The 24287-nt window shown below is 44.7% G+C and overlaps 1 protein-coding gene and 1 pseudogene across 1 annotated transcript in view; one reads left to right on the top strand and one right to left on the bottom strand.

Annotated features, from left to right (window-relative positions):
* Positions 1-2610: 2610 nt before the first annotated feature.
* On the bottom strand, positions 2611-6092 carry LOC143675700 (SUMO-specific isopeptidase USPL1 pseudogene; annotated as a pseudogene).
* Positions 6093-13149: 7057 nt separating this feature from the next.
* Positions 13150-24287, top strand: part of MYO7B (myosin VIIB) — a 101854-nt gene continuing 90716 nt past the window's right edge. The window contains exon 1 of the mRNA XM_077153475.1: positions 13150-13270. The gene's annotated coding sequence lies outside the window, so the exon portion shown is untranslated. The remainder of the gene's footprint in view (positions 13271-24287) is intronic.

Genomic DNA, 24287 nt, shown 5'->3' with positions numbered 1-24287 from the left:
TAAAATTGTCCAAACTAAGACACCAACAATAGGTTACCTTCACTCAAGGAAGACCAATGAGTCAGGAACACCTCTGTCAGCTGGTGGTTACGTCGCTGGCATCTGCTGGTCCCTTGCTCCTGGGCTCTGTTGCCTCAGACTCTTTTCCTGTAGAGGTTCCTCCCTTTGCTTTTCCAGGGATGGTTTTCATTTCTGGGCTTCCCTTGGCTGTCTCCAGGTTCTGGCTTGCTTTACATCTCATAACGACATCAGCTGGGCTCCAAGCATCTCCAAACATCTGTGTCTCTGTTCTCCAAGTGTCGGCATCTGTGTCAGCTCTGCTCTGAAGTTTTTGTTGGTCCTGTTGTTTCTCGCTCTCTCCAAAATGTTTCCTATTTTAAAGAATTCCAGTAAGCTAATCAAAACCCACCTTGAATGGTTGGAGTCACATCTCCATCTAATCAAAAGGTCATACCCATACGTGGGTATGCCACATCTTCATGGAGATAATCTAATCCAAAGTTTCTGCCCTACAGCATTGAATTAGAATTATAAGAAATGACTGCCTCCACAAGATTGAATCAGGATTAAAGCTTTTCTGGGGTACATAATATCTTCAAAGCGGCACAGATGTCTTTTTGAGTATCAGTGCCATGTATATGCAGCCATTAATGTGACTGAAGCAGATCTGCAGCTGTTCACATGGTCAGCTATCTAGAACAGATTGTTCAGTGGAAACAGCAGAGTCAAGAAATACTATAAAGGGCATGACTTCATTTATGTTAATAATCAAAACAGCAAAGAAACAAAAACCACAATCTAAGTATTCTTTAATAAATATGGAGGGAAAAGGGCTTTTCAACAATGAACCAAAAGCCTGAAACCATAAAGAAAAGATTGAAAAATTCTACTGTCTAAAAATAAAAACATGTGCATAATTGATTTTTGTGATAAATGCACAACTATATGATGATATTGTGACCCATTGATTGTATACTTTGCATGGATTGTGTGCTGTGTGAATATATCTCAATAAATTTGCATTTAAAATAATGTTTAAAAATATGCATAGCAAAAAATTACATCATTAGCAAAAGTGAAAGATAAATGACAAGGAGAACTAGGACAAATATTTGCAACTCATCATAAACCAAGAGCTAATCTCCCTTATGGATATATAACCCCTAGAAATCAAGAAAAAAAACAAGATGAAGAACTTATTAGAAAAATGGGCAAAGGATATGACAATTCATAGAAGAGAAAACGTTAATGTCTCTAAAATATGTGAAAAGATACTGTAAAAATAAGAGAAAAGCAAATGTAAAACACATTGAGATACTATTTTTAACTTCTCAAACTGCAGAAATCTGATAATATTCCATTGGCAAGGTCGTGGAGCAAGATGCCTGCTCTTAAGGAGTGCATAGGTGTGTATCGGTACTGCCCTCAACACAGAATAACTTGAAAATATTTATAAAAATTACAAATGCATATACCCTTTGACCCAGTAATTCCACCTCAGATGATGAACCCTCTAGACATACTTGACCATGTGCAAAATGACATGTCTTCAAAATTATTTATTACAGCATTATTTGTAATAGCAAAAGAATGGAAAGAATGTCCAAACAGGGCTGATCACAAAATTATGGTACATCCACACCATAGAATATTACGTAGCTATAATAAAAAGTGAAGAAGCACTCTTTTTACTAAGGTGGAAAGACTGCTAAGATGTATTGTGAGATAAGGAAAAATGCAGAACAGTGTGATCGTGTGCCATCTTTTGTGAAAAGATAATATGTGTTAGTTGCCATTTGTAACTGCTTTAAGAAAATTTGAAAATTGTATAAGAAAAAAAGCATTGGTCGTCTGTTCGAAGTAGGGGCAGTGAGAACTGGAAGGCAGAGAATGGGAAGGAGCCTTTAATGTTTTGTTTTGTTTTTTGAAACACCTGAAAGTTCATTTGCCCTATGTGATGTTTTCTACTCTATTGTTTTTGTTTTCCAGTTACAGAATATTTATTGAACATCATTTAATATCATTCAAAGTTTTCTTCATAAGGTTTCCTGCCATCCTTTGTGAGAAGAGAAAAAGGAGACAAGTTGTATGGGAGAAGTCTATACTTCACAGCACTCTACTGGTCTAAGAAAGAGGCTTAGAAATTTATCTAAGGCCAGAGAACCATGAACAAAACAATCACACATTCACACACAGTGTGCAAAGCATTACTTAAATCTGTAGGGGCATTTTTCCTGAACCAGTGTAACCAAAATTAAAAATCTGTAAATTTAATACATCTAGCCGTACAAATTGCCAGAAACTAGGTACTACTTTTCATTTTTAATGTTTTAAAATCCTTATTATTCTACAAGTACAAAATGAAGCAAAAAAGGAAGACAAATTTCTGATAACTTTAATCTATAAAACTGATGACAGACATAATGGGTAAAACCAAAGGTAAAACATAAATAGGTAAAATATAACGGGTAAAACCAAAGCTACCCTTCAGTAGCTTATATTTTGTTCATAGTTATTCAGACAAAGCCAGTGTATAAACATTATCTAAAAACATAACATAATTTTTCAAGAGCAGTAATAAGTATTAAACAAAAAAGAATTAACACACATTCAACAAGTCTCGAACAGATAATCATTGAAATGAGGTCAGTGTAATGTGCCATTTGCTAAACAATTTAACACTGAGGTGGAAAAAAACTCGTCAAAAATATCAGCCTTCCTGAAACTCTTCAAGTTTAATGCGCTAATGCAGGAATTATTTGTTAGTGAGCCTGCTTGAACGTCACACTGATTTGTCTTGGTGGGGCTGCAGTAATTATGGTCCTATCTCAGATGTGTGTTTTGGGGCCCACTGTTTTGTGTTCTGCTGCTGGGACAGGATTATCTCCCATTTCCAAGTACCTAAAGATAGCGTCTCCATTTTTTCTGGGTGCTCTGTTGAAACAGGAGTTGTAGGAGACAATAATTCTGCTAAAATCTCTTCATGAGTCTGATTACTGTATGAGGTTAACACCGGGAATTGTGGTGCTTCCAGATTTATTATCTGCAATATCAGTTTGATACTGTAGTTCATTTAACAAGTTTTCTATTGACTCAATCGTTTGGAGAACCACAACAGGACACATCCTCTAAATTTTCACTTGTAATTGTTCCATTCTGGGGGAAGACATAAGAGCAGCTAGTTTCTTCTTTTTTGCCTCCAATTTTTAAAGAAGTTTTAGATGAAGTTTATGAATCTGGCCATCAACCGAGTCTCCATGGTTTGCTGAAGAAACACTATTGTCATTTCCGCAAGAACTGTGACTGAGGTGAGCTCTGTATGAGGTGCTTTCACACGACTTCAAAACTTCCGATTCAGCACTCAGTGGTGCGCAGACGGCTGTGCTATCTGATGATGGATTACTTGGAGGATTACTAACTGGGGGAGGCTTACTTGCACATCTGTGTGATTTCCTCGATACCCGTTAGCTTTTGGGTTTACACCTTTAGTTTTAAAGCCACCAAAATTACTTGCCCCTCTAACTGAAGACTGCAAATCAGTTATAGCGCTTCTCTTCTGAGCTCAGACACAGGTGGCATAAAAGAAGCACCTCTGCTTACTAGGCCTTTAACCCAACTTCCCACAAATGGTTTCTTCTGGTTTTCTTTCAGAGACCAACTCTGTAATGACTTAGCTGTTATGACTTGTGAATCTGCTGCAGTTTCTCTCTTCAAAGCAGATACCTGAGAGGTAGCATGCTATTCCCAGGTTAATGTCTCAGTTCTGGGTGAAGGGAACTGTCTTAACCTAGTGTTCTTCTCTGGGGTAACTGCACCTTCCATTTCTACTGACATTGTCCCTCATATAAGTTCAGTAGCGTGAGCATTGTTTGCAGGTGTGGCCATTGCAGCACCTTCTGTATTCATCTGTCCTGACTGCATGTTTGTACTTACAACTTGAGATGGAAAGCTGAAATCTGCAATTTGGTCTTGGATAAGCTTTTCCTTACATGGAGCAGGCACCAGAGAAGCCATTAGTGATTCCTGTGATTGCCAAGTTTTTGTTTTGGCAAGTCCTATATTTTCTCCCATAGGTTTATCTTCTATTAGGAAACCTTCAGGATTAACCTGTATTTCTTCAAGTGTCCATATTATAAAATTATTGTCAGCCAAATCTTCTGGACCTGAAAGTAAATGATCTCCATGAGCCACAGCTTCATTTTGTGGAAGAGTATTTGAAGCAAGTGACGTATGTTGGGGGTGAGTAACTGAGGAGGCTCCAGCAGAGGCAGGGTCACCCACAAAACATGATGCTGGAGGTGCTGGTGTCTCATCCTCAAAAGCATGCTGGTCGTTAGCCTTTTTAAGTGGAAAGCAGGCAGTTGTTTAATCTTTCATTTGGGGTGTTTTTCTTTCCCAAATAACAATATGAATCTCCAAAGAAGGAACTTCAAATTTCTCATGTCTCTCAGAACATGGGCCCTTCAAGTCATCGCATTCCAGACAACGTCCATCATTGCCTAAACTCCATGTGATAAAATGATTATTTGGTCGGCACCAAATTACGGAAGTTATGTGATAAGGAGAGTCTTCGAAATGAAACGAACACTGCTGTAAGTCATTGTGTGGTAAACCGTCTACAAAGTGCAGCATGAATACGGAACCTACTTTTTCCACCGCCATTTTTCATATCTGTGACTTATTGTTGCAGTTGTTACATAGCCAGCATTAAGGGGATGCCACTCAGGGATCACATTTGTGAAAGTGATAAGATTCTTCACACACCCTGTTTTGACACTTGGGTCCACAAAGTGAGCATTCAAAGTTCCAAGAGAAAGAATACATGAAGAACTTTTCAATGTGAGGTTCTATTTTTTTTTTTGCATGGGCAGACACCGGGAAACGAACCCGGGTCTCCAGCATGGCAGATTAGAATTCTACCACTGAGCCACCGTTGCCTGCCCATGAAGTTCTATTTTTGAGAGCAGGGTAAATGCAAACACTGAACTTTCCATATCGCCTAATGTGCATCTAAATTGGGGTTGAAGCCTAATGAAGATTTCGTCTCTGACTTCATTCAGACAGGTCTCTATCCTTGCAAATATTTTGAACTAAGTTTTTTACAATCTCCATCTTTAACCCCATCTAATCGATTGGTGCACAGAAGCCCATTTGCTTGATTATATTTTGTAAGCAACTGCCAGATTACAGATTCCTCTTTAGAACATAGCTCAGCCACAGTGCCTTTTAACCCTTCCAAGTGTACCACTGCCGAGAGGATGCAGTCCAACCAACAGAGAGCATAAGCGTTTTTCCACTGTACATATAACATCTGGTCATATGACAGTCATTTGCTCTCCAATGGCATTTCCAGTTCAGATGTACCTCCTTCGTTTTGAGGAGACGACCCCCTGGTTCCAGAGATGTCAACTGGAGAAGAATCTTCTTCTTCAGCAGCCAAGTCAAACGTATTAGTTTTCAGAATCTCTTTCTGCTCCAGGGAATCTGCTATCCTAACTGGATTGTGCTGATCATTTTGTAGTAAATCAGGTAACTCTGATGAGTTCACCATATGCTTCTTCATTAGCTTATCAAAGTTTGTTCACCAACAATGTGATTTCTAGTTTTTTTGGAATTTACTAAAATAGGTGAATCTTTATAGCTGGTTTCCAAGATCTTTCTTTTTTGAGGCTTATTTGGAGTGTGAGAATCTTCCAAATCAGGAAAAATTAAGTTATTAAGTGACTTAAAGCCCAAAGGATTGATGCATTGCAGAACCTCACACAAAAAGATTCTTGAAAACTGATTCGGTAAGTCTTTAAGGCTTTTAACTTTCCTTTCTCTTTACAGGCGGGGCAATACTCATCTGACATAACTTTAGTTGAATCATAATTCTGCCGTGGGTACTCCCCTTCTCCACACTGGCTCGATCTGAACTCCTGTTCCAGCTTGGGCTCATACCACCCAACACAACCTTCACTTCTATTCTGTTTTAATACCTTTGGTTGTGTCACACCAAATTAACATCACAGCTCTCTAATAGGTTACAGTCTGGCCTGGATTGAATCATGTCCTCCACAAAGACATGTTCCAGTCCTAACCCCTGATCCCATGGCTGGTGAACCCATTCGTAAATGGGCTGTTCAAATATCCTAGTAAGATAAGGTCAAAATGAATCAGGGTGGGTCTTAATGAAGTCCTTCTAAGCAGAGGGAATTTGGATACAGTGATGGCAGGAGACAGAGATGGTATAGTAGTTAGGTTAGGTGTCAGCTTGGCCAGGTGATGGCGCCCTATTTTTCTGGGTTGCTGTGGATTTAAATTATCAGTATGCACAATTCATCTATAGCTAATTACAGCTCTGGTCAGTTAAGGGGAGCATCTTCCTCGATGAGTGAGGCTTAAAAGAAGTCAGAAGAGAGAGAAAGAGCTCAGCACAGCCGCAAGGAGCTCAGCACAGCCCTGCACAATGCAGCTCAGAGCTGAGAGCAGGCTCAGACCCAGATATTTGGAGATGTGGAAAGAAAATCTCCCTGGGTGAAAACTTTTGAACCCAGAAGCCAGGAGGGAAGGCCAGCAGATGTTGCTGTGTGCCTTCCCATGTGACAGAGAAAGCTAGAGGAAAACCAGCTGTCTTTCTTCTGAAGAACTGTAAATTTGTAACTAAATAAATACCCTGTATAAAGGCCAGTCCATTTCTGGTGTATTGCATTCTGACAATATTAGCAAACTGAAACAGACAGCCAGGTGACAGAGGTAGAGATCAAGGCATGGCTTGCTAGCCAGCCACCACCAGGACCTTTCAGACTTTAGATAGAGCATGTTCCTGAAGACACTTTAATTTTGGATTTCCAGCCTCTCAAACTGTGAGACAACAGATTCCCATTGCTTAAGCCACCTGGTCTGTGATGTTTTATTACAATAGTCTGGGTGAACTAAAACAGGGCCTGTAGTTTGAAAACCCTGGCATGTCCCAGCCTTTGGTTGCCCAGGCTTAATGGAAGGTGCCAGATTAATTTGCCTTGATCAAGCCAAGTGCCCAGGACCAGGTAACCCGAGCAGAGATATTTCCTTTGGCTCTGGTCCTCATGTGTCAAGTGTAGATGCACACCCTGACCGAGAAACCCTCACTTCAATGCATTCTTCTGTGTGCATGGCTATGTAATTATGCAAATGACATAAGGACTCTTTTTAATATACTTTTTGTTTTGGAACAATTCTAGATTTATAGAAAATTTGCAGAGAAGTACAGCAAGTTCTCACATATCCCTTACCCATTCTTCCCTGATGTTAACATCTTCCATTATCATTTGTCATTTCATTGCATTTGTCAAACCTAAGAAAACAACGCTGGTATGTGCTATTAACAAAACTCTAGACGTTATTTGGATTTCAACAATTTTTCTACAACTGTCCTTTTCTACTGATGTTTCCTAATCTGTCCTAGGATCCCACATTGCATTTAGCAGTCATGTCCCCTTAATCTCCCCTGGGTTGTGATAATTCCCCAGATTTATCTTGTTTTCACGACCTTGACAGTTTTGAATAGTACTGGTCTTGTATTTTACAGAATACCTTTCAATTTGGGTTTCGCTGATGTTTCTCTCATGATTAGACTGTGGTTATGAGTTTGAAGGAAGAAGAGCACAAAAGCAGTGTGCCCTTCCCATCACATCAAATCAACATGGCACTGTTAAACATCATCACCTGGTTGAGGTGTTTCTCTTCTATAAAGTGACTCATTTTTCCCTTTCCATACTCAATTCTTTGGAAGTGAGTCACTAAGTCCAGCTTACAGGCAGAGAAGTGTGGAATTTTGATTAAAAATGAACAAACAACAGAGGATCTCTGGCAAATTCTTTCTACATTCCCTGGGTCTGTGTGAGGATTGAATGGCACCTCCCATGTCTTTGGGGAGAATGAAGTATGGGAACAAGTGGGGACTGTATGTGAACCCCATGGCCCCCTGATCCCCAGAATGGTTTGCTGCATAGTAGGGGCTCAATAAATGCTCACCAAGGAATAACTGAGTGCCTAGGCCAGTGAGGAAGTTCACAAGGGAACCCCCTCAAGCCCCTGGGCATCATTTTGGTTCTAGCGGTCTGTTTTGAGATAGTGTGGATTCTTGGGGCTAGCTGAAATAGAGCTTCAATACTGAAAGATAACTAGATTAAGAGCAGATTTAGGAGAATTGACTATGGGGTTGTAATGCAAATAATTTAAAAAAACAGATTTTTTTTTCAAAACCAATTTAAGGAAGCAGTGCGTTTTCATGGAAAATTGGGGGTAATAAATAATATTTATCTCATAGAGTTGCTCTGAAGATTAAATGAGCTAATGCATATAAATAGTAGTTCCTGGGACATAATGGATACATTATTCATTGTCATTATTTTTAGGCACCGTGAAGACACAAAAAACTTGACACGATTCCTGCCTTGAGAAGCTTCCAATCCATCAAGAACCCCTACTCTGGAAAAAAAGTGTATGCCAAGAGGTGGATTATGGAAATTGGGTAACAAGATTCCATGGGTATTCAAAAGAGGGAGAGGGAAGAGTGAATTGTGAGGGCAATAGATGTTTGAGCTGATATTGGAAGGACAAAGGCAAACTTGGATGGGAGAAGGGTCATATGTTATTCATGATAGGTTAAACAGTATAACAACAAGAAAATCAGCATTTAACATAACAAATGCTTATTTCTTTCTCTTATTGAGTCCAATCAGCAGTGGGGTCAGTGCTGGGGGCGGAGACCCAGGGTCTTTCCATATTGTTGCCTCACATTGCCTAGGGCCTCAGAATCCACTGTGGGATGTTTTGCATGTCACCAGCAGAAGTAGGGAGAGAGAGAGGAGGTTTTAGTGGGCCCAGCCTGGACTAGAGCACATCACTTACCCTCTGTGGTAGCTTGGAGCTATGTACCCTTGAAAAGCATGTTCTTAAACTTAATCCATTCCTGTGGGTGTGAACCTATTGTAAGTAGGACCTTTTGATGAGACTACTTCAGTTAAGGTGCAGCACAGCTGAGTTGGGATGTATCTTAATACTTTATAGGGAAGATCAAAAAGAGAGAAAAAAGACCCAGAGGAAGCAACCGGAAGCTGAAAGTCAACAGAACACAGAAAAGCAGGGAGACGCCAGAAGAGGCTGCCATGTGCATTGTCATATGACAGAAGAGTCCAGAAACAAGGATCACCAGGAGCGCCACAGTCTTCTGTGAGAAAACATCGCCTTGATGTTGGCTTGAATTTAGACTTCTCCTTAGCCTCAAAACAGTAAGTCAATAAATTCTCATTGTTTAAGCCAACCCATTGCTTTATTTTTGTTTTGGCAGCTGGGAACTAAAACACTCTCTTTCCATGGCCACGCCTCACTGTGAGGTAGTCTGAGAAGAGTATTATAGCTGTAGGACCCAGAGGAAATGGGAACCGATGTTTGACAAACACAGAGCAGTCTCTGCCACAGGTTGCATTCCAGGCAGGTAACAAATCCATCCTATTGCCTCCATTCCCCAAAATGAAGCTCTTAGCTATGACCATGATCCTCTCCCCGACAATCTCTTGCAAGAGCTTGACAAAGTACCATCATTATGATTAGCATCATCATTCTTATAATTTATCAGGTTTTTTGAATACCTCATTATTAACTTGTGCTTTCTCCTCCCACTACAGAAATCAGATTGTCAATCCTCATCATGGGGCTCAGGCCCCTGTTTTATAACCAGTGGTCTGGCCTTAAGCCCCATGACCCAAGTCTTAAGCCCCATGATCCAATGGCTCAATCCAATTGAGTCATTGGATTGTCCACCACTCTCCAGATGGGAGAGGGCAGCCCTTTCATTTTGTGTCCCTACTTCACTCCTCCTGCCTTGGGCAAACCTCAGGGTGTGTTCCTCAGAGGGCTTTGTGGTGATAACACATCATTAGAAATGAGTCTTTTCTCCTGGACTGAGGCTGTGGAGGTCTCTCTGGCATTTGAGCTTTGCCCACTCTAGGAATGCCCATCTCACAGATGCTGATCTGAGGAGGAGGAAGTACTCTACTCAGGCTTTTCCTTGGCATATTGGAACCAAGATCCCCCAGGAAGCACCAGTTCAATAACTCCTTCCTGCACCTTCCTCTGAGCCAATATCTTTCTGCCTTTCTAGGAGTCCAAGTGCCAGGGTCACCTCTTCTAGGAGAACATGCCCTCCAACTCTTGCTGGCCTCCTCTTTCTCCCATTCCCAATTGCTCCTGGGCCCATGAGCTACATAAATAGTTCTCAACTGGGGGCAAATTTGTCCCCCAGAAAACATTTGTCAATATTTGAATAAATTTTTGATCATCACCACTGGCATCAAGCGGGTAGATACAGTCAGGAATGTGGGTGAACGTCCTGAAATGAATGGGACAGGCCCCCCCCCCCCCCCGCCCCACACACACAGCAGAAGGTATGCAGCCCAAAAGGTCCAGAGTACTGAGATTGAGAAACCCTGAACTACACTGACGGAATGTGCCTCGTGGTATACACTCAGACTATGTACTATTGTGTTTCCAGGGAAACATTTAAGCCCTGCCTCTTCCCACATATTCCTCTGCCCTAGCACCTCCTTGAAGCAGGGAAATGAAAGAGGAAAGGGCCTTCGGACACTGGGTTAAGGCGAGCAAGTCGGGGAAGCACCTTCTGTGAAAATCTCCCAAACTGAGATGCTTCATCCACCTTGGAGGCTGGGGGCATGGGGTGGTTCAGGTGTGTTTGCCAGCAGGTGTGGTGGAATGTACTGGGCTAAGCACTCGCTGTGGACTCATGGGCCTCTATTCAAATCTTACCTCTGTTATTTGTAGCTGAGCAAGTTTCTTAGTCTCTTTGGCTTTAACTTTCTCCCTTTAAAATGGGGGTCAGCACCCCTAATGTGTGGAGCATTTTTACAACAGTTGAATGAGATGGCACATGCGTCTCATTAAATGCTGGCTCTTTTTGATACTGAGGAGTCTAAAATCCTCTAAAGATGACTTCACCAGGATCTATGCCGCCAGCTATGCTGATTTATGGGGCTAATAGATAACTTGGCTGCTGTAAGCTGGATGGAAAGATTGGGGCCGCAAGGGAAGCAAGTAAGTTCAGATTGCTCAACAGTGTGTGGGCAGAGGGAAAAGAAACTGCTTCAGTTACTCTGATGGTGCCACAATGGGCTCGTTTTAGTGGGAATGTCATCAAACCACTGGTTGTCACTGGATGCACTTTGGCTCAGTACAAACATATTTTTAAAGGTTAGCAGAATATTAGCATCTTGAGGACAATTGTGGAAAGAGCACCAGGCTTGCCACATTTGGGCATTCATGTGATGTAAGAGTCCGCCCTGCCTACTATCCCTCTTCTTGATTTCCAGGGCTTGGGGTGGCTCAGCTACGGAAAACCTGAGGCTGCAGGAGAACTGCTGCTCAGGGCATCCCCTTTTGTACCTGCCAACTCACACAGCTGTTGGAACAGGTCCTTGCTGTTATACCTTTTGCTGGATGAGAGGACCTGACCTGCCACAGAAAGATTCTCAATTTGTACGGAGGCTTCAATAAGTTCCCTTCTGGGATCTTCTTGTAATGATACAAAGCAGGCAAAGCTGCAAGCACAGATTTGTTTGCTCTAGTGCTGTGTCTGACCACGGAAGGTCGGACGCGTCCTAATGGATACAGTAAAGAAGAATGAAGGAACTCTTATAGGATGGCCCACCATGCTGTCTTTAAGGACTGGTGGTAAAAATTTGATATTGTCTAAGAAAGTGCTTATGATAAAAAAAAAAAAAAGCAGTTGACACATTTGTAGGCATCTACACTGTATTTCTATCAAATTTTGCTGAAGGCGGGCATAAGCCTGTATGAGGACATCCAAGTCATTTTCTTTCTCAACTGATATACTCTCCGTATATCAGGAGTGGAAGCTGGTCACAGAGTACATGGTCTGGTGACAGAAGGAGTCCCAGAGTGGGGGATTGCCACAGCAGACAGTGCCAACCCTGAAGTTTTTAAAAAAGAAGCCACGTATAGTATGAAACTCGCAAAAGCAAGGGTTGGCCCAGAAACTGGATGAGATTTTAGGTGGCTGAAAGGCTCAGCACACACAGTTTCCTCCAAATGGTCCTTCGTTAAGCGTCTCCCAAGTTGCTTCCGTAACTTTGTCATGGGCTGAAAAAGGGTAAACAGAAACTCCTTCGAGCCGGTTCAACAAAGGAACATTTGGTATCAGGTGCCTGGGGTCTCCACGCAGTCCAACCACAAGAAGTACAGGCAGCTGTGGGGCAACCATAGTCCTGCCTCCTCTGGGTCCTCCTGGCCAAACCCTCTGCCGCCAGCTTCTCTTTCTCTCTCCCACCAGTTCCCCCCTACATGCCCAAATTCCAGGTGGCTGGCCCTGCCTTGGCCTGAACTAGACCTAAAGGATGATGGCTTGTCCTGTGCCATCTCCCTGCAGCGCCTATGTTCTTTCCAAGACCTGAGACACAGGCAGAATCTGACTGGCTCAAGTTGGGCCAACTGGATGGACCACCAAAGACCCTCTTCACTCAAGGAAAAGGCTGCGGGCTGAGCAGGTATCTCTGATGCACTCATTTTCCGTCTGTCTTCAAAGCTGGGTTGCCAGTCACCCTTCCCATGTACTTGTAGGGACTGTCTCAGGTCACATGGGGCCATACCACCATGATGCCTTGCCTTTTAAGAGCGGTCTGTATTTGCCTCAGAGCTCAAATCCCCCTCCTTTCAAGTTCTAGCCCAAGCCCACCCATCTCTGCTCCCAGGGACCCCTGCTGATGGCTTTTAACTCTCTCTTATATAAGGCCTGCTGCCTGCCCCAGGCACTTCCTGTCCATGTACCCCCAATTAGAATGTCGGCTTCTTGGGGCCTCCCAGACACCTGGGAAGATGCTGAGGCCTCCCCAACAGGATTAGCTGATTGTCACCATGGGATCTGGCTGGTGGCCAGAAGCAGAGGCACAGAGGGCGATCCCCAGGCCTCCAGGGAAGGGAACAGCCCCTCCCTGCTGTAGGGCCCTGGGTTAAAGATCAGACACATGGGGCTCTGAGGGCTGGGGCTGCAGGAAGCAGGTGGGAGGGAGGGGATGTGCCTGGAGACCGAGGACAAAGTCCTGTAATAAATTACGTGTACCCAGAGGGCTTGGCCATTTCCTCTTCGGGCCCATCCCCCTCCCTCACTCCCTGACACACCTGAAGCCTGAGGCTGCCACCAGGCCACTCTCCCCTGCCCTCTTAGAGTGCTAACGGTGGAGGAGCAGGGAGTCAGCGAGACCTCTGTCCTGACAAGGTAAGAGAGCACCATGCCTGTGGGCCACTAGGCACCCACATTCTGCCAGCTCCGGGAAATGGTTAGGAGTCCCTGCTCTGGAATCATAGGCCTGAGGAAGAGCTAAGGGACTCACCCTGAAACAAGATGGGAGAAAGTCAGGAGCCCAGGGCTCATTTCCCCGGGATGGCAAGGCCCCTGAGGGCTGAGGAGAAGGGAGGAGAAGCTGGCCTGGCTGGACACTGTGGGGGGCAGACTCCCAGGCAGAGGGATGTGGGCGCCTGGCCTGGCAGCCTCTGCTCATAGACGGAGTTCTTACCGCTGGATCCCAGGGTGCCTAGTATAGGCTGGCTACCAAGAAACTGGGCACTGTGCCCATGCCAGCTGCCTGAGCGGTCCCAGGCTGTGGGGTCTTGATTCCTATTTTGTGCTCGAGGAAGTGGGGGATGGTGGACCAGAAACAGGGCCAGGGTTCAACTTCAAAGCTCACCTGACATGCCTGTCATCTCTGAGATGTCAGCAGAAGGGCGTCCCTATTCCTATTTGGCAGAGGAGGAAATTGGAGTCACAAGGGCAGGGTTGTTCCCCTGAAGTCAAAGCTGGCAAGACTGGAGCCGGATCCTAAATCAGTAGGTGTATCTCCAGGATCACTCCTCTTCTCAGGCTCCACTTCTATCTCTGGGCTTGAATTTTGTCCTAACCTATAAAACCACTTGAACCCAGTTTAGGATTTCAGGTTCAAGAAAACCCAAAATCTTTCTTCGGCATGACCATAGCCGAGCATATGGCTCTCTCTGCTCGGATGACACCTCCCCAGGGCTCTTTGGGATGAACCACTCTGTTCTCCCTCAGGAAGCCCCCTCCATCATTCAGATCCAGGGGTTCCCTGCTGTAAAATTCTCAGAGGCCACGTCTCAGGACTTGCTGTCTGTGTCTGAGCAGGAAGGCAGCCTCGCGGGTATGTGCAGGCAGAGACCCCACCCCTACATGTCTGTTTGGGGGCAGAGACCCCCAATGTCTGTGCTGGCAGACACTCCCACCACCATGTGACTGTGAGGGCAGGGTCCCCCGTGTGTGTGTGTGTGTGTGTAGGAGGAGCTCCCCATCTCCATGTGTGTTTGGGGTGGAGACCCCCAATATCTATGCTGGAGGGGACCCTCACCCCTGTGTGACTGTGTGGTCAGGACTTGTGTGTGTGCAGGGGGAGCTCCCTACAACTAATGTCTGTGCTGGCAGGGACCTCCCCTCCCCTGTGTATTTGTGATGGAGACCCCCAGTGTCTGTGCTGGTGGTGACCTCCGTGTGTCTGTGTGGGCAGAGACTCTAACTGTCTTGGGCACTGCTGCAGCCTCATGGGCTCCCGCAGGGGGTAGCAGCCTTGCCAGAGAGGAGACACAGCAGGTGCAAACATTTCCCAGGTACACCACTGAATTTGCATAACTTCAGGTTTTCCATGTCTTAAGATGGCTCTTGCTTCCACATTCTCTCAATCCGCATAACAAGTCACTTGAGGAGGAAAAGCAGGAGCTCTTGTACATTTTACAAAAGAGGACATTGACATGAAGGAGGATAGAATGACTTGCCCATGGGTACACAGTGGCCACTGGACTAGAAGCTCCTTGAAGAGTTGGGCTGGACTGTTCAGATATTTCTCTGTCCCCTGCACCTACCTGTCCAGAGTTTGGGAGGGAATGGGCACTCAGCAAATTAATGGTGTTGGGATTGAATCATGTCCCCTCAAAAGGCATGTTCAGGTCACAAGTCCTGGTCCCATGGGGGTGAACCCATTTGTAAATGGTTAAGCTGTGTCCCAAATGAATAAGGGTGGACCTTAATCCTATAAGGCTGAAGTTCTTATAACCATTGGTAATTGGACATGAAAAAGAGAAGTCACAGGGAGTAGCCAGGAGCTGAAAGTCAAAAGAACACAGAAGAGAAAGGAGAAGACGCCTCCATATGCATTGTCATGTGACAGAAAAGCCAAGGAACCCTAGATATTGCCAGCCACCCAGAACATACTGACCAGGAAGAAAGCAAAGCTCTGTAACCATGAGCCAATATCATCCTGTTGTTAAGCCAACCCATTATACACTATTTGCTTTGGCAGCTAGGAAACTAAAATAGTCCTTGGAGCTGGTTAAACTGAAGTTCTGCTATAACAAATAACTAACAATGTGGAAATGTCTTTGGAATTGGATAATGGGTAGAGGCTGGAAGAATTGTGAGGCACTTGATAGAAAAGGCCTAGACTGTTTTGAAGACACTGTTGTTAGAAAAATGGATATTGAAGTAACTTCCAATGAGGACTTTGATGGAAATGATACATGTGTTATTGGGAACTGGAGGAAAGATGATCCTTGTTATGAAGGGTCAGAGAACTTGGCGAAATTGAGTTCTGGTGTTGGATGGAAGGCAGAACTTAAAAGTGATGAATGTGGGGACTTCCGGAGAAGATGGCGGCTTAGTAAGACGCGCGGGTCTTAGTTCCTCCTCCAGAAAAGCAACTAAAGAAACAGAAACAATATGAAACAGCTCCCAGAGCCACGACAGAGACCAAAAAGACAGCGTACCCCATTCTGAAACGGCTGAATGGGCAGGGAGAATCCGCTGCGGTGAGATACCCGAGGGGCGCGTGTTTTCCCGGCCGGGGCGGCTGGTGACTGGGGTCCCCTCCACGCACGTGGCTCCCCGGTCTGACTGGGAACGTTGGATAGCAGGGCCCTCCCGCCACGCTTGGTGTCTCGGGCCAGCTGGGCAATTTGGACCGGCACTCCCCCAGGCCGCGGCGGCTGGCAATCCCCCCTCCATGCACGGTTTCCCGGGCCGACTGTGAGATTCGGATTGGCAAGTTAAAGGAGCCACAGCATCTTTTACTGGTGGGCCCCGCAGACAGACGAGCGCCACGAGTGCCACCTACTGGGCAGGAAAAGAAAAACAGAGCCCAGAGATTTCACAGGAAAACCTTTCAACCAGCCGGGTCCCACACCCAGGGAAATCTGATCAAATGCCCAGACACCAGCAGAAAATAATGGATGATGCTCGGAAAATTGAAGATATGGCCCAGTCAAAGGAACAAACCTATAGTTCAAATGAGATACAGGAGCTGAGACAACTAATGCTGAATATACGAACAGAAATGGAAAAACTCTTCAAAAACCAAATCAATAAATTGAGGGAGGACATGAAGAAGACATGGGCTGAACAAAAAGAAGAAATAGAAAATCTGAAAAAACAAATCACAGAACTTATGGAAGTGAAGGACAAAGTAGAAAAGCTGGAAAAAACAATGGATACCTACAATGGTAGATCTAAAGAGACAGAAGCTACAATTAGTGAACTGGAGGATGGAACATCTGAATTCCAAAAAGAAACAGAAACTATAGGGAAAAGAATGGAAAAACTTGAGCAGGGGATCAGGGAACTCAATGACAATATGAAGCGCACAAATATACGTGTTGTGGGTGTCCCAGAAGGAGAAGAGAAGGGAAAAGGAGGAGAAAAACTAATGGAAGAAATTATCACTGAAAATTTCCCAACTCTTATGAAAGACCTAAATTTACAGATCCAAGAAGTGCAGCGCACCCCAAAGAGAATAGACCCAAATAGGCGTTCTCCAAGACACTTACTAGTTAGAATGTCAGAGGTCAAAGAGAAAGAGAGGATCTTGAAAGCAGCAAGAGAAAAACAATCTGTCACATACAAGGGAAACCCAATAAGACTATGTGTAGATTTCTCAGCAGAAACCATGGAAGCTAGAAGACAGTGGGATGATATATTTAAATTACTAAAAGAGAAAAACTGCCAACCAAGACTTCTATATCCAGCAAAATTGTCCTTCAAAAATGAAGGAGAAATTAAAACATTTATAGACAAAAAGTCACTGAGAGAATTTGTGACCAAGAGACCAGTTCCGCAAGAAATACTAAAGGGAGCACTAGAGTCAGATATGAAAAGACAGAAGAGAGAGTTATGGAGTAAAGTGTAGAAAGAAGGAAAATCAGATATGATATATATAATACAAAAGCCAAAATGGTAGAGGAAAATATTATCCAAACAGTAATAACACTAAAAGTTAATGGACTGAATTTCCCAATCAAAAGACATAGAATGGCAGAATGGATTATGACCCAGCAATACCACTGCTAGGTATCTACTCAAAGGACTTAAGGGCAAAGACACAAACGGACATTTGCACACCAGTGTTTATAGCAGCATTATCTACAATTGCAAAGAGATGGAAACAGCCAAAATGTCCATCAACAGACGAGTGGCTAAACAAACTGTGGCGTATACCTATGATGGAATATTATGCAGCTTCAAGACAGACTAAACTTATGAAGCATGTAATAACATGGATGGACCTAGAGAACATTATGCTGAGTGAGTCTAGCCAAAAACTAAAGGACAAATACTGTATGGTCCCACTGATGTGAACCGACATTCGAGAATCAGCTTGGAATATATCATTGGTAACAGAGACCAGCAGGAGTTAGAAACAGGGTAAGATAATGGGTAATTGGAGCTGAAGGGATACAGACTGTGCAACAGGACTAGATACAAAAACTCAAAAATGGACAGCACAATAATACCTAAGTGTAATGTAACTATGTTGGAACACTGAATGAAGCTGCACCTGAAAAAAAAAAAAAGTGATGAATGTGGATATTTAGCTGAGGAGATTTCCAGGCTAAGTTTAGAAAGTGGAGCCTGGTTTCTCCTTGCAGCTTATAGTTTAATGAGAGAGGACAGAGGTAAACCGAGCCTGAACTCTTAAGCACAAGAAAACCCCAAATTGGTGGTTTGGAAAATTCCAAGCCTATCCGCATAGTGTGCTCAGAGTCTAGAGCCCAAAGTGGCTCTATCAGGAACTTCTCTGAGCTTTCAGGAAGTGAGCCCCTAGAGGACAGGGCTCCATGTGAGGGTTTAACTGAACAACCCTTTGTTAAAGAGGGTGTGGTTGCACACAAATCTACTCAGCCTTTTCAGAGGAAGTTAGGACTGGAAGTGCAGTTAGCCAGGAAGGTTTTGTGGAAAATTCTATTGTCTGATGGTTTGGATCTTCTGGAGCTGTATGCAAAGCCAACAGGTGTTTTTTGCAAGGTTTTTATGAACAGAACCACTGCCAGTCTGGGTTGAAAGGAGCAGAAAAGGCATAGATTGAAGGAAGAATTGCTTCAAGGGTAGAACCATGGAAACTGAGGTCTGAACTGAAAAGATCTCCTTGAGCCAAGAGAGCAGGCCCACCCATGTGTATGGAGAGAGCCTGTCTGCCCCCTTGCCTGGAAGGGGTTGACCTTCTGCCCCGTTGTGCTGCCACCCCAATGCTCAGAGATGGGAGTGGGGGGGGCAGTTGTGCCTTGGCATTTGTGGAGAGCCTAGCTGCCATTCTGATGTTCAGAGAGGGAATCCTACTTTTTGAGGAGACCATGGCTGCTGCACAAGCACCTAAAAGGGGCCCTAGGAACAAAGCACTGGCCCAGAATTGACTCTGAGACTTTGAAATTCAATGGAGTTTGCCCCATTGGGCTTTGGACTTGTTTGGGACCCATAATATCTGTTTTCTTTCCAACTTCTCCCTTTTGGAATGGGAATAACTATCCTATGCTTGTCCCTCCATTGTATACTGGAAGCAGATAACTTGTTTTCACTGATCCATCAGATTTGAAAGGACAAATGGAGGGCTTAAAAGTAAAGCTATGAAGGAAGTCAAATTTCCTAATGCAATGTCACTTGTACTCTACTCTCAGCGTCCTCAAGCAATGTGATTCTAGTTCCCTGACTTGCCTGGCTGGAAACAAGGTGTGGGTGTAGTGGAGGAGTAGGAGATACACTAGAACTATCTGTTCTATGATGGAAATGTTCTCTTCTGCACTGCCCAGTACAATAGCTACCAGCCACATGTGGCTGCTGAGCACTGGAATTATGGCCAATGAGGCAGTGGAATTGAGTTTTTAATTTTATTTACTTAAAATCAATTTAAATAGACACATGGAGCTGAGGACTACCAGATTGCATAGTGCAGCACCACAGGAGCTTGCATGTCACATGACATAGAGAGAAGGAAAAGTGTAATGATCAAGGAACAGCCAAACAAGCATGAGGTCAAATCCCAACCCCTCCACTTATCTCTTACCAGACCTTAAGGCTCAGCTTCCCATTTGCCAAATGGACCTGCATTGCTCACCTTCCAGGGTTGTTGGACAGATTAAGTGAAAAGGCTACTGTGGGAGAACTCTCAGCTCAATGTCTGCCTGAGCCCCATCCCTGATCTAGGGACTGGGCTAGTGTTGTCTGAGCCCCATCATGATCTAGTGACTAAGTTGGTGCTGTCTGAGTCCCTGCTCTGTTTCTGGGATGAGCTGGTGAATTGGAGCCCCTGCTCTGTACCGGGGATGGTTCTAGTGCTCTAAGTACAAAAAGAAACCAAGCCTGATGGAAGAGACCAATGTACACATGTCTATCTAACAATTTATTTATCCATCTATTACCTGATTCATTCTAAAAGCAAACAAGAGAGTTTTGGAGGTGACTTACAAAGACACATATCATACAACAGAATCAAAAATAAAATAAATGAGAAAGTGGGCTGAAGGGAAATTTAAATAGGAAATTATGATACAGCTGGGAGAAGTTAGTAAACAAAATTCCCATCAGAAAGTTCTGGTACATTTGCTAAGCATAGTACACAAGTTTGTCAGCCACTGCATAGGCAAAATATAAGTAGTGGCAAAATATAATCAATGTAATAACTTCTTGAGGTGAGAAGGAGCCAGGTTCTCAGGAGAAGCCCACCTTTTGCACCTGGATTATCATGAACGGGAGACCAAGGGTGGAAATGAGGTTGGCTATAGCAGTAAATTCAGAAGGCTTCTCAAGAGCTGTATCTACACCTGAAGGAGTCTTTCTCTACAGTTACACCTTCCAAGGTGTCTTGGGGCAGTCTGATGGATGGGCACGTGTGGACCAAGCTCTTCTCCAGATGGGTGTAGGCCGAGCATTTCAATGCCCTTCCAGAGGGTGGTCAGGGTGCCTTCAGGACAGAGAAGGGAAGGTGCTTCCTCTGCTAGGGACCCTGGAGACACTTGAACCAGGTCTGCAAAGATGCATGAGAGCTGAGAGTCAAGAGGCAGGTACTTCCCTTCAAGCTAAAGGGGAGCTATAAACCTGAACCCAGGTGTGTGTGTGTGTGTACCACGTGTGTGTATAGCACTGTGTGCATAAAATTCATCCATGTGCTGGCCTTGTGATGTTGCAGAGGTCAGGTGTGGTCCTATATTGTCCCTCTGGCGAGGAAACTTCACCCTGGTGGGAGGAGAGAACTTCCCAGGGGCCTCCCAACCATCACTGACTCACCTGGGAGGGGCTGAGTCAGCTTTGTGAGGTTTCGGCAGCAGGGGTGGCCAGGCTCCATGTCCCTGGGGGACAGAGGGATGTGGGCTTGCTGCTGACCCAGGTTTTCTGCCCCTCTGGGCCAGGGTGCATCTCCCAGGGACACAGCCCTGAACTGCTGGTCGCGTGGTATTCTCTGGGACTAGGACCTGTCACGATCACTACCCCATGTGCTGGATGGTCCTGTGTGGAGCTGACCCTTTCCAGCTCTCTGGAGCCCTGGGTCATGGAGAGGGACTGAGCTGCCTAGGAATGAATCAGGGCACAGGGAAGGCCAGAAAAGTGGGGTCCTTTTCTCCACAAGCACTGCCATGCCCGGCCCTCTGACAGCCCCACTTCACCCAAGCAGTCGCTGCATCAGCTCCTTACACTCTACATTCCCTTAAATGTGGCCCTTAGCTCACCTGGTTTCCCACTTCTTGGCTGGCTCATCTTTAGGGGGTATGGGTATGGGGGGTATGGGTGAGATTCCATTGACCCCAGATAATCCCTGTGGATGTGAAACTAATAATAAAGGCAATCTACTGCTATAGAAAAGTCAAAACAATAGAAAGTAGCAAAATGCAACTTTTTGCATAAACGTCTCCTCCCTCTTTCCAGGAGAAACCACTGGTAACAGTTTAATATAATTACCCTCCAAATATGTATCTATATTTTTATATATGTGTGTGCATGTGCACCTCCTATGTTTTTAAACAAAAATGGCATTATGCTGCAAAACATGACTTGTTTTTATTACATACACGTATCCTAGGTTGGACCATCTGAAATTGCCAATATTCTACTGTCTTAACCAATAAAAAAGGAAACTTTCTATATAGCTTCACCTAAAGGTTCTCTCTGTCACCCATTTTAAGAGGGAAATACCCTAGGAAAATTACATGAGATGACCATGCGGTGGAGATTAGTGGTAATAGCTGCCCTCCCTCACTATTGGGAACTTTGGCCGTATGAACTGCTGGTCAAATAATCACTAAGATATGACCAGTCCCTTAACTTTGTCAGCCTCAGTCCCCCAAATATGAAAGGGTGCAGACAAAAATAATATGTATCTTGTAGAGTTATCATGTGATTTAAAGGAAACAATGCTCACAGAGCTCTTAGCCCAGTAAATGCCGGATGAATGCTGGTTGCTGTGATGAGATGATTAAGTTGGTGTCTGATTTCTGACTTTGACCCTGCTGGGGCCCTCTCTCCAGGGCTGGTCATATACAGTGACCCTTTCTGCAGCCCCGCTGGGCTCCGCCCTGAACTCAGGGTGGTATGGTTCATGGTGAGCCTGTCAATGTCCACCCAGACTTCCCTAAGAGCCTGGGCAGACTATGTCCTCTTTGGCGGGATGGCTTCCATGTTACGGATCTGGAGTTTGAGGGAGCAGGCCACAGACAGCCTTTCCATCCCTCACCCAGATGCCCTTTCTTCCTAAGGATGCTCATACCCCTTCCTTGGGACCTACTTTGGCTGGTCCACAGGCCTGGGGCTCACCATTGGACCCCAGGCTTCCCACCTGTGAGGTGGGGTGTTACCATGTCCAACACAGGCTCTTGTGCAGCCAAAATGAGAGAATCTTGGCAGTGTCCCACACACGTATTGGCAGCAGCACCCTGCCTACTTCTACCTCCTCCTGGGTTCCAGTAGCTTCTCCCCAACTCTACCTCCCTACTCGTCCTCCAGCATTCTCTTATTCATTCCCCAATGCTCCATTTCAATGGTCCTCAAGAAATGCATGTTATTGTTATGGCTTCAGGCCCCCCTGAAGCTCTGAGCAGGTGCTTGACCTTTTCCCCTCAGGTGATGGCCACCTCCATTCTCGCTCCTGAAGTGGGACAAACCTTGCAACCACTGCAAGGTGCTGATCCGGTGGGCTCACCCACAGCTGTTAGCTTCAGGGCTGAGCAATGGGGCTTGGGCTGAGAAAGAAACTCATCCACAAGGTACAAGAACTTACAAATACCTGAGGGGGAACAACTTATCTGCTTTCCTGGGATAGGAGAAAGGGCTGCTTTCATCCTCTTAGGAAGTTATCCATCCACCCATTAATCCATTCACCCTCTTTTTATCCACCCATCCATCCATCCACCCTTCCATCTATCCACCCACCCATTCATCCATTCATCCATGAAAGCCCCATTTCTCTGGCCATCTCTATCAAAGATGCTATTGGTCCTTCAAACTCAATGTGACCATGGCAATGCATCAACTTGACTCCCCAAACCCATACCTTTTCCCTGCATTCTTGTCCCAAAGAGTGGCACTAACAATTACTGGGAAAAAAAAAGACTTCAGTCTTCCTATCTCTCACATCCATATGACCACTGACCTGAAGATTTTATCTCTCAAAACCTTGGGATTCTCTACCCTCTTGAACATTCCTCAGTCCCCCATCATCCTTTGCTTGTGTGTATGAAAGCTCCCAGTGGACTTGCTGTTTCTGGTCTCTCCAAAACATCCTCTATTCCACTAATAAAGTGATCTTTAAAGATGCAAGAACTAACTATATCATGCCTCCCCACAGCAAAGAGTATATAGTTAAAAAATCCTCTTTATAGCATTAAAAGTTTTTAGGATCATAACCTACCTATCCCTCCAGTCTGCCTTGTATCTCAACTCTTCTCCCCACCTGGAACATTTGCTCCAAGGACACTGAAGTCTGTGAAGTTCTTGAAATACTCTATGTTCTCTCTCACTTTAGTGTCTGTACCTGATCCAATATCAGTTTGGAACACATGCACATGCACATGCACATTTAAACACCCAGTGCACATGTACACAGGTACACAGGCACAAACATACCTATTATTTTCTACCTCAGCATTTATCTCCATTTTTATAAGTGTCATTACACGTGTTCCTCCCACGTTTGTGAGAAATTTGAGTGTGAGGACCATGCCTTTACTCTTTCCAGTAGGGGCTCAGGGCATGTTTGCTAAGTGATGGATTTGTAGATGGATGAAAAGATGGGTGGGTGGATGGATGAATGGATGAAAAATGGATGGTGGACAAATAGGCAGATGGATGAATGAGAAAGTCAAAGCATTTTTTAATGGGTTTTGGAGCTTAGGATAGGGATAAGGGCTGGAGACACAGATATGGGTCTCAGTCATGCTAGGCCCTGGTGGCAGTGCTAAGAGAGGGTGGGAATGCAAGGGGAATGTGCAGGCTGACAGGAGGCTGGGACCATACGCTCCTACAATGGTGGAATCATATCTCCTTAACTTTGAGACTAGAGAGGAAAACAAACCAATCCCAGCTTCAATTCAGAACATCCCAGGGAAAGCAAATGATTGGCCCCAGCTTGGGGCCCCATCAGGAACAGTTTGGGTAAGGGAAGAAGTTTTCCAAAAGGAAAAAGTAAGAAGACCTGTGGGTAGATGAAAACAATTCACCTCTCCCCCAGACACCATGAAGGTAAGTGAGGGAAAGGAGCCATGGGAGGATATTGAGAGGCATCCCCAGAGGCAAGAGAAAGTCAGGAAAGTGAAATCCTGCCGAAGCAAAGCAGTGGGATCAGAAAAGGGAGTATGGCTGAAAGAGTCCAGGTCCTGACAGAGCAAGAAAAGGTGAGGCTATCCTATATTCTGGAGCAGCTAAAAGGAAAAATCTGAGATGGTGGTATGGTAGCCCATGACAAGTACTGGGATCTGTCCCG

The sequence above is a fragment of the Tamandua tetradactyla genome, chromosome 3, assembly GCF_023851605.1.
Source record: "Tamandua tetradactyla isolate mTamTet1 chromosome 3, mTamTet1.pri, whole genome shotgun sequence".
Lineage (NCBI taxonomy): Eukaryota > Metazoa > Chordata > Mammalia > Pilosa > Myrmecophagidae > Tamandua > Tamandua tetradactyla.
The sequence above is the reverse complement of the archived record's forward strand: the minus strand, read 5'-3'. Positions and strand labels throughout refer to the sequence as shown.